This window comes from Hylobates moloch, unplaced genomic scaffold, assembly GCF_009828535.3.
Source record: "Hylobates moloch isolate HMO894 unplaced genomic scaffold, HMol_V3 SCAFFOLD_8, whole genome shotgun sequence".
Classification (NCBI taxonomy): Eukaryota; Metazoa; Chordata; class Mammalia; order Primates; family Hylobatidae; genus Hylobates; species Hylobates moloch.
The window spans coordinates 11713698-11723681 of record NW_026652283.1 but is presented as its reverse complement, the minus strand read 5'-3'; the positions used below and the strand labels follow the sequence as shown (position 1 = coordinate 11723681).

At 43.3% G+C, this 9984-nt stretch overlaps 1 long non-coding RNA gene across 1 annotated transcript in view; it reads right to left on the bottom strand.

The window, feature by feature from the left end:
- Positions 1–9984, bottom strand: part of LOC116472707 (uncharacterized) — a 56771-nt gene that overhangs the window by 11131 nt on the left and 35656 nt on the right. The window contains exon 2 of the long non-coding RNA XR_004249151.2: positions 2437–2576. This is a non-coding gene — a long non-coding RNA (uncharacterized LOC116472707). The remainder of the gene's footprint in view (positions 1–2436; positions 2577–9984) is intronic.

Below are 9984 nucleotides of genomic sequence, written 5' to 3'. Positions count from 1 at the left end.
ATACCCAGCTAATTTTTTTGTATTTTTAGTAGAGATGGGGTTTCACCATGTTGGCCAGGCTAGTCTTGAACTCCTGACCTCACATGATCTGCCTACCTTGGCCTCCCGAAGTGCTGGGATTACAGGCATGAGCCACCGTGCCCAGCCAAAAAAGTCGTTTCAAGAGTGGGCTCAAACCCCAGCCTCTTCTCATATCCTGCCTCTTGCTCCCTTTTGGGTTCCTTACCCTCCAGAAGCACTGGAATTATTGCTGGTTGCCCTGGCAGCCTCCCCACCGCCCCTCCTTCATGCCTTCACTCACACTGCTCCCATACCTACAATCCCCAATCCCTTTAGAGTCCAGCTCAAAAGTCTTTGAATTCTTCCTTGGTCCCTTCAGGAACATTCCTTTTTCTCTATGATTTATAATCCCCACCCCACACCCATAGCATAAAGGATGTGTGCACCATAGATGCTCAGTTGTATTAATGTAGGTTGGCTGGAATTTTAAAAAATAAGAGCTATTGATAGCTAATATTTCTTGAGCACTCACCACGTCCCAGGAACTGTGCAAACTTGTTACATGGACTACGTTATGTATTCTACACAGCCCTATGAGGTGTTCACTAGCACTGTCATCTCTACCCCATGTACAGATGAACTGGAGCAGCTTGGGGAGGCTCGTTAGCATGCTCCAGGCTATGCAGATGATCCATGACAGAGTCAGAATTTGAGCCCATGCTCTTATCCACTCTGCAGTACAACACTAAATGCTCAGTTCAATGGCTGGTTTCCCTGGCTGGCAAGAAAGGAAATAAGGCAGGGTGTGAATCTACCAGTGAGTACGCTGGGTGGGTGTTCCCTCATCCCTGTATAATTTACTCCATGGCTCAGCCAGAGTGGCAGTGAGATAATCCCTGTGTCCCTAGGGTATGTGCTGCTGCCTGGAATTTAGATGAACAAACTCCATGAGATCAAAACTCCAGAAGCAGCATAGATACCCAGCAGCAACCTATTTGCCGCTTGTCAAATTAGCAGCCCTTGTTTTCTCTTATATGGTAAAACTCAGCTAAAAGAAATTCTTATGCCACCAATACAAACACAAGACTATTGCCCCTTCTTACATAATGTCTATGACATACTTCTGAATATATAATGTATGTTTGTGATCCTGTTGTCTCTGCTTACTTTTTAGAACCCTTTCTTAGGGGCTAGCAGATTGTGGTTCACACCAGGGTGTCTGCCAGTGTGAGCAGAATGTGTCTTATGAGGGGGGCCCTAAACTGGAGGCAGAGCCCAAGAAAGCCTTGACCATTCTAAGAATCAAAAGGAAGCTTCAGCACTTGGATGTATCTGCAAAGGCCCCGTGGAGGAAGTGGACTTACAGGAGTTGATTTAATTATTAGGAGAAGAGGCTTCTTGGTCATTGGAGAACACTACCCTTGCCTCCTTCCCTCTCTCAGAGGATCAGATGTCCCACCTTCCATCCAAACCTCATTTTGTCACCTGTGCTGGGGGCCAGGTCTCTCACTTCCTCAGGAATTTCATTCTACCATCTACTCTGTCCTTGTTACTTCAGTCTCTCCCTGGTCTCTGCCTCCTCCTTCTCAACATAAATTCATGCTCACATCTCTTTAATAAGAACAACAAAAAACATCTTCCTTCAATCTAATCTTGCTTTCCAGGTACATCTCAACTCTCTCATTACCTCTATAAATTGTCTTACAAATGACTTTACACAGAGTGTCTACATCCTTCCCCCTCATTTCCTGCACTCATTGACATTTACTTTTTCTGAAATTGATCATCATGAAGTCCAGCATAGTTGGCCTTTATCAGGCTGAACAGCTTCTCTATACTGTTCAATACTGAGACCTCTCCTTCTCCCTGGTATTCTTCCTCTGGTACATGTGACCTGCCATTCTCCAGGTGCACCTGCCTCAGACTACCTCCCCACTTCTTTCAAAGGCACATCTCTCCATGCCCAGCCCTAAATGTTGGTGTCCCCAGGACGGGGTTCTCTACCCTCTTCTGGCTGCATCATGTCATTTCGCCCACTCCCAACAGCAGATCATCCATGACCATGAAAATCATGCACTTGGGTTCTGTGACCATCCATGACCTATTGACTCCTAAGTATTTATTTACAGCCCATGTCTCTTCTTAATTTTTTTCTTCATCTCATCTTCTTTCAAAATGTCACCCTCAGGCATGTGGAAATAAGAAATGGGTTCACTGCTGAGACATACACTGAACAATTCCTCTTTGACACAAAAACGTAACAAAAATTCTGGGGTTTTCTTTTCAGACAGAGTGTCACTCTGTCGCTCAGGCCAGAGTGCAGTGGCGCAATCTAGGCTCACTGCAACCTCTGCCTCCCAGGTTCAAGTGATTCTCGTGATTCTCATGCCTCAGCCTCCCGAGTAGCTGGGATTACAGGCATGTGTGCCACCACACCTGGCTAATTTTTGTATTTCTAGTAGAGACGGGGCTTTACTGTGTTGGCCAGGCTGGTCTCGAACTCCTGGCGTCAAGCCATCTGCCTGATTAGGCCTCCCAAAATGCTGGGATTACAGGCGTGAGCCACTGCTCCTGACCTAAACATAACAAAAGTTGTAAAAGTGCCATTTGCAAGGGCTTCTAAGGAATGGATAAGATCCACACTCTTTTTGAGGTCTTTTTCTAGTAGGAAGAGAGACAGGGTCAGGGAAATATTAATTTCTTCTTCAAGTTACACATACTTCACAGTGCATAAATCTCAACTATTTAATGTACCAGCCCCAATTAGACGTGGTTTTCTTGAGTGCCGATATTTAGTATTATTTATTTTTGTAGTCTCTGTTCCCAGCTAAGTACCAGTATATAGTGAAAGCTTGGTGTATGACTGTGGGATGGATAAATGAATGAATGTGTTTCCCAATTCATGAAATTGCTGAAAGAAAGGTGAGGAATGAGGATGGAGAGGGGTGTCCTGACTGTGGCACCAGCCTGGTACCTGCTTAGGATGCCAACAGGAAGTTGGCACATGAAGAAAAGTACAAAAATGCAGAAATAAATCCAGATGCTCAAGATGCGTATATCCAGTGACCTACTTGACATATTCATACAAGGAATTTGCAGATACCTCAAACAGCACGTCCAAAACTGAATTTTCACTGCACACTTTTCCACCCTCCTTTTCATGCCTACATCTTCCCCATATCTCTAAATAGCACTACCATTCACCTACGTGCCCAAATCAAAACACAAAATCACCCTGAATAGACAGACATCTTCCTTGTTAGCTGGACAGCCCTCAGGCATCATCTTTCTCCCCTATGTGACTATCATCTGAGCTCAGAATAGTCCTCTGGGCAACAGTGTCATCCCCCTCCTTGGGAACCTCACATTTGCACTTGATCGGGCAGCCAGCTGTTGCCTGTCTCCTCCTAACTTCTCTTATGTAAAGTGGAGGGATGGGTGGGAAAGAGTGAGGAAGTCTCCTGGAGCACAAACCTACGGTGCCTCTAGCCCTGCCTGGCCAGAAGTGAGGACTTGGGAGGCCACATGCATTTTGCTGACCCTTGCCTATAATTCCTCCCTATTAACCAGGCTTTGGCCTGCACCTCGTTGTTTGTGGTGTTTGGCCCACCCTCTGGCTTAACACATTCATGATTCCCTCTCAAGTTCATTCATTTCACATGTATTGAACCTCTCCTGTATGCCAAGCGCTGTCCTAGGCAATTCCATTTATAAGCGAACAAAACAAAGATTCTTACCCTTGTAGAGCAGGGGATATAGATAACAAATAATAGACATGTAAATTTTAATAGTATATTATATCTTAGAAAGTAGTAAGTGCAATGGCAAAATTTAAAAGTAGACCAAAGAGAATGGGCAGTGTTTGGGAGGTCAGTATGAAGACAGTGGTGTGCAGTTCTTGCTGGTGTGGCCGGGGAAGCCCTCCTGGAGAAGCAAGACTTGAAAATAGTGAGGGGCTGGCCAGATGCAACCTGGGGAAAGCCCATCCTAGGCGGCACAAATGCTGTCGGGCAGGGCGGGCCTGTGTGGTCGAGGAATTTAGAGGTTGGAGGGGCTGAAACAGAGAGCCCAGGGGAAGTACAGAGAGGTGACAGGAGTGGGCAGGTCTAGTAAGTACTTAGAAGTCACTTCAGAGGCTTTGACTTTTCTTCTGCATAAAATGGAGAAGGCCATTGTAGGATTTCAAGCAGAGCAGTGACAAAATCAAACTCAACTGTTGCAAGAATCCCTCTGGCGGCTCTTTTGATCATATACTGTAAAGGGGTTGGGGTTGGGGCTGGCAGACGAGGTCAGAAGCAGATGGCGGGTTAGGAGTTTCCTGCAGTCAAGCAGACAAGAGATGATGGTCACTTGGACTTGGATGGTGTCACTGAAGTAGTGAGAAGTGGTCAGAGTCTGTGATATTTTGAAGGCAGACCCAACAGGATTTCCTGGTGGACTGTACATGAAAGAAAGAGAGGAATCAAGATGCCACCAAGATTCTTGGATTGAGCAGCCAGAAGAATGGCTTTGCTACTAACTGAGATGTGAAAGATCTTGGCTGGTGGAGCAGATCTGGGGTTCCGGGAGCTGTTCTTCATTCTCTGTCTCCCAATCATGAGCAAGACAGAGATTCCACCTCCAAAGTGTCTCTTGAATCTTATTGTCTCTCTCCATCACTCTACCCAGCCCTGGAGGACTAATAACCACCATCGTGCCTCACCCGGACTCTTGAGATGGTCTCCTGCTTCCTACCCTGGTCTTTTCTAATCCGTTCTCAATGCCTGATGTTCCATCATGCATTAGACAGTCTGAAGCAGATTCATCTTTATGGTAGAAGCTGTCACTTTCTTGCTTAACATCTTTTCATGGTTTCCTGCTGCATCAGACTCCTCTCACTGGGACTCGAGCTCTCTGTATCATCTGATGCCCACTTCCTACTCCATGCTCATTCTTTGCTACTCCCCTCCTTGCTGCAGATACAGTGGATCTTTCTATTTCTCAAACACACCATGCTCTTTGGCATCTTAGGGCTCCTGCTTATCTTGCCCTCTCCACCTGGAATGCTCTTCCTCCCACTCTGCATGGGCACGGCTGGATCTTTCGTATCCTCTGGGTCTCTGCTTAAATGGTGCCTACTCAGGGAGGCCCTCCTCACCCAACCTATCAGAGGGACCCTCACTCTATTACTCTCTACCACAACATCTTTTACAGCATTTTCACACTAGTAATTATATATGCACACGTTTTATTTGTTGTTCTGTTGGTTGCTCTCCCACCAAACTATAAGCTCATTGAGGCCAAGAACTGTGCCTGCTTTGTTTACCACTATATCCACAGCATTAAGCACAATGAGCAGCTATGGATGCCCCTAAAAATGTGTTGCATAAATGAATGAATGAATATTAACTGTAATGCACTCTATAGTTCAAATACAATAAAGACAGTTACTCTCAGAATAACATTCATACCCCTCAACACAGCCACACCCTCCCTGGATGATTGGGCTACAGGGCCTCCTCCTCCTCTCTCACCTATCCATCCTCCCACTACACTCACCCACTTGTTATTTGGGGAAGAGACTGTGGTCGTCCTTGCTGTGGACGTTGTGCAGGCTGCCTCCTCCATCTGGAGCTCTCCTACACCTCACTTGACGTGACTTAGACATCTCTTCTGAAAGGTCTTCTCTGAACCCCGCGCCTATGAACCCACAGAATAAGCTGAATGTCTACTCATGTTTTCATTACCTGCCTACCTTCCACCCCACCCAATAGGTAAGCAACTTAAATACAGGTAGTGGGCCTTGAGTCTTGTTCACTGTAGCATCTCAAGCACGAGCACAGTACTCAGCACAAAACAGATGCTCAAAAAAAGTCATTAAAAGAATGAACAAGCAGATGAATGAACACTAACAATATATTTCTAGGGAGAGAGTCTAAGAGTAAATAAATGGGCTGCATTAATATGTAGACTTAACACTTGAATTTAACATAATAATTTGCAAGTTGACAATTACATATAAAAATCCCTTGAAATTGTTAGAATCCTGGCTGGGTGCAGTGACTCATGCCTGTAATCCCAGCACTTTGGGAGGCCTAGGTGAGTGGATCACCTGAGGTCAGGAGTTCGAGACCAGCCTGGCCAACATGGTAAAACCCCATCTCTACTAAATATACAAAAATTAGCTGAGTGTGGTGGCACATGCCTGTAATCCCAGTTACTCAGGAGGCTGAGGCAAGAGAATTGGTTGAACCCAGGAGGCAGAGGTTGCAGTGAGCCGAGATCACACCACTGCACTCCAACCTGGGCAGCAGAGCAATGCTTCATCTCAAAATAAATAAATAAATAAATAACAAGGATTCCCTATTTAATAAATGGTGCTGGGAAAACTGGCTAGCCATATGTAGAAAGCTGAAACTGGATCCCTTCCTTACACCTTATACAAGATCGATTAAAGACTTACATGTTAGATCTAAAACCATAAAAACCCTAGAAGAAAACCTAGGCAATACCATTCAGGACATAGGCATGGGCAAGGACTTCATGTCTAAAACACCAAAAGCAATGGCAACAAAAGCCAAAATTGACAAATGGGATCTAATTAAACTAAAGAGCTTCTGCACAGCAAAAGAAACTACCATCAGAGTGAACAGGCAACCTACAAAATGGGAGAAAATTTTCACAACCTACTCATCTGACAAAGGGCTAATATCCAGAATCTACAATGAACTCAAACAAATTTACAAGAAAAAAACAAACAACCCCATCAAAAAGTGGGCGAAGGACATGAACAGACACTTCTCAAAAGAAGACATATATGCAGCCAAAAAACACATGCAAAAATGCTCATCATCACTGGCCATCAGAGAAATGCAAATCGAAACCACAATGAGATACCACCTCACACCAGTTAGAATGGCCATCATTAAAAAGTCAGGAAACAACAGGTGCTGGAGAGGATGTGGAGAAATAGGAACACTTTTACACTGTTGGTGGGACTGTAAACTAGTTCAACCATTGTGGAAGTCAGTGTGGTGATTCCTCAGGGATCTAGAACTAGAAATACCATTTGACCCAGCAATCCCATTACTGGGTATATACCCAAAGGACTATAAATCATGCTGCTATAAAGACACATGCACACGTATGTTTATTGCGGCACTATTCACAATAAAATGTCCAACAACAATAGACTGGATTAAGAAAATGTGGCACATATACACCATGGAATACTATGCAGCCATAAAAACTGATGAGTTCATGTCCTTTGTAGGGACATGGATGAAACTAGAAAACATCATTCTCAGTAAACTATCACAAGGACAAAAAACCAAACACCGCATGTTCTCACTCATAGGTGGGAATTGAACAATGAGAACTCATGGACACAGGAAGGGGAACATCACACTCTGGGGACCGTTGTGGGGTGGGGGGAGGGGGGAGGGACAGCATTAGGAGATATACCTAATGCTAAATGACGAGTTAATAGGTGCCGCACACCAACATGGCACATGGATACATATGTAACAAATCTGCACATTGTGCACATGTACCCTAAAACCTAAAGTATAATAATAAAAAAAGAATAAATAAATAAATAAAAACAATAAAATAAAATTGTTAGAATCCTTAAGTAAGTTGCACTCTGTCTTAACCTCGGATATGGTTTATATCATCACTTTGCTTTCAAAACCCTTTAACTCAGCTCAGACCAAATTACCTGAAAACCATCATTGATGGTTTTCCTTTCTGTAAATATGCCACAGGGAAGAGGAAACATTTGTTTAAGTTCAGAAAATCAAGAAACTTGCCCAAGATCAGAGAGCAGGCATCCAAAATTAAGTCAGACTCCAAGCCAGTGCTCATTTGATGCGAGTAGTATTTTCAAAAAAAATTTCTTTTTTTTTTTGAGGTGGAGTTTCACTTCCATTGCCCAGGCTGGAGTGCAATGGCGCGACCTCGGCTCACCACAGCCTCCGCTTCCTGAGTTCAAGTGATTCTCCTGCCTCAGCCTCCTGAGTAGCTGGGATTATAGGCATGTGCTACCACACCCAGCTAATTTTTTGTATTTTTAGTAGAGACAGGGTTTCTTCTCCATGTTGGTCAGGCTGGTCTCGAACTCCTGACCTCAGGTGATCTGCCTGCCTCAGCCTCCCAAAGTGCTGGGATTACAGGCATGAGCCACTGCGCCTGGCTTCAAAATTTTCTTTTACCCTAGTCCCCAGTCAGAAATACATTTTACATTCAACCAAGGACAAACCCACACACATACACACACATACCCCTCAAACGTTTCACAAAATAATATTTATCATTGCTACCAATGTAAAATAAAACAGAGCAAAGCTAATATCACATATTATCTTATTGATATTTATAGAGATTATAAAAATCCAAAATAACACAAAACAGAAATGTAGACATGATTTTTATGTAGTGGACAGATATGCTAAAGCCTTTATAAATTCATTCCGTGGAATACCTGAGGCAATAAGTACATCTGATACATTGTTCAACCTAGTTTTTTTCTTTTTAAAATCGAGTTAGAGTTCACATCCTAAAAATTCACACAAATAGGCTGTAGCAATTGTTAACAATAGTAATATACCAGTTATGATAGTAGCACTGAAATCTTTCTTCAATCTTAATCCACATAATATACATTATGTCTTTTAATCATTCTTCAGTATAAGAATTAAAGACAGGCCAGGCGCGGTGGGGCACGCCTATAATCCCTGCACTTTGGAAGGCTGAGGCGGGTGGATCACTTAAGCCCAGGAGTTCAAGTCCAGCTTGGGCAACATGGCAACCCTCATCTCTACAAAAAATACAAAAATTAGACAGGCATGGTGGTCCCAGCTACTTGGGAGGCCAAGGTGGGAGGATCACTTGAGCCTAGGAAGTCGAAGGTGCAGTGAACTGAGATCATGCCACTGCACTCCAGCCTGGGTGACAAAATGAGACCCTGTCTCAAAAAAACAATAATAAATTTTAAAAAAGAATTAAATACAGTCAGTTATTCTCTTCTTTGTTCACTAGGTTTAATTCAATTATTGATTCAGAGATTTGAAAAGAAAATAGATCTTTTATTGAAATGCTTTTCTTTCAAGCTTCATATTTTCTTCCGAAAAGTAATCATTGTGACTTTGAAAGAAAAATGAGATGTAGCAACATCTCTAATTTTATTTCTCAAACTGATTTTATAATGTTCTCTTCTGTGTGTTGCAACAATGTTGGGAACATACAGCAGCATAATTATGACCTTTATAAGGACAATTTTAAGACTTAGGAATGAACATCCCTTCAGTGGAATACTGGTGCCTCTGGGATTATTTGATCCTATAGGGATATGTGCCTTTGATTTTGACTAGGCTATTTTTAAACTCTGTAGAAATAAAAGTCAACATATGGAAAACTGATAGCAATGTGAATAATTCTTGCATACAGATATAAACATAAATTCTGCTCAGTGGAGTTTCAGTTGAAGAATTGGAACAAGAGGATTAATTTCCCAGATGGCTTTTCCATTTACATGCCTGGTGCTTTGTCAAGGATAGCTAGCAGGCTGGGCTCAGCTGGTACTATTGACCAGAGAATCTATATGTGGTCTCTTATGTAGCTTGGGGTTTTCAGAACACAGCAGCTGTGTCCTAGGAAGAGCCTTTGGACCAAGTATTCCAAAAGACCAAAGCAGAAGCTGCAAGGCTAATTTTCACCAAGCCTTGGAAGTCACGCATCCTCACTCCCACCACATTTTGTTGGTTACAAGAGAGTCACTAAAGCCAGCCTAGATTCAAGTGGAGAGGAATTAGACCCCATCTCTCGATGGGAGGAATGTATGATACTTACAGCCACCTTTTAAAATTGCTGCCTTTTAGAATCCTTAAATGTGTTTAACATATTAAAGTGTATCATACAGCTGAGTGCAGGGGCTCGCACCTGTAATCCCAGCAATTTGGGAGGCCGAAGCAGAATGATTGCTTGATGCCAGGAGTTCAAGACCAG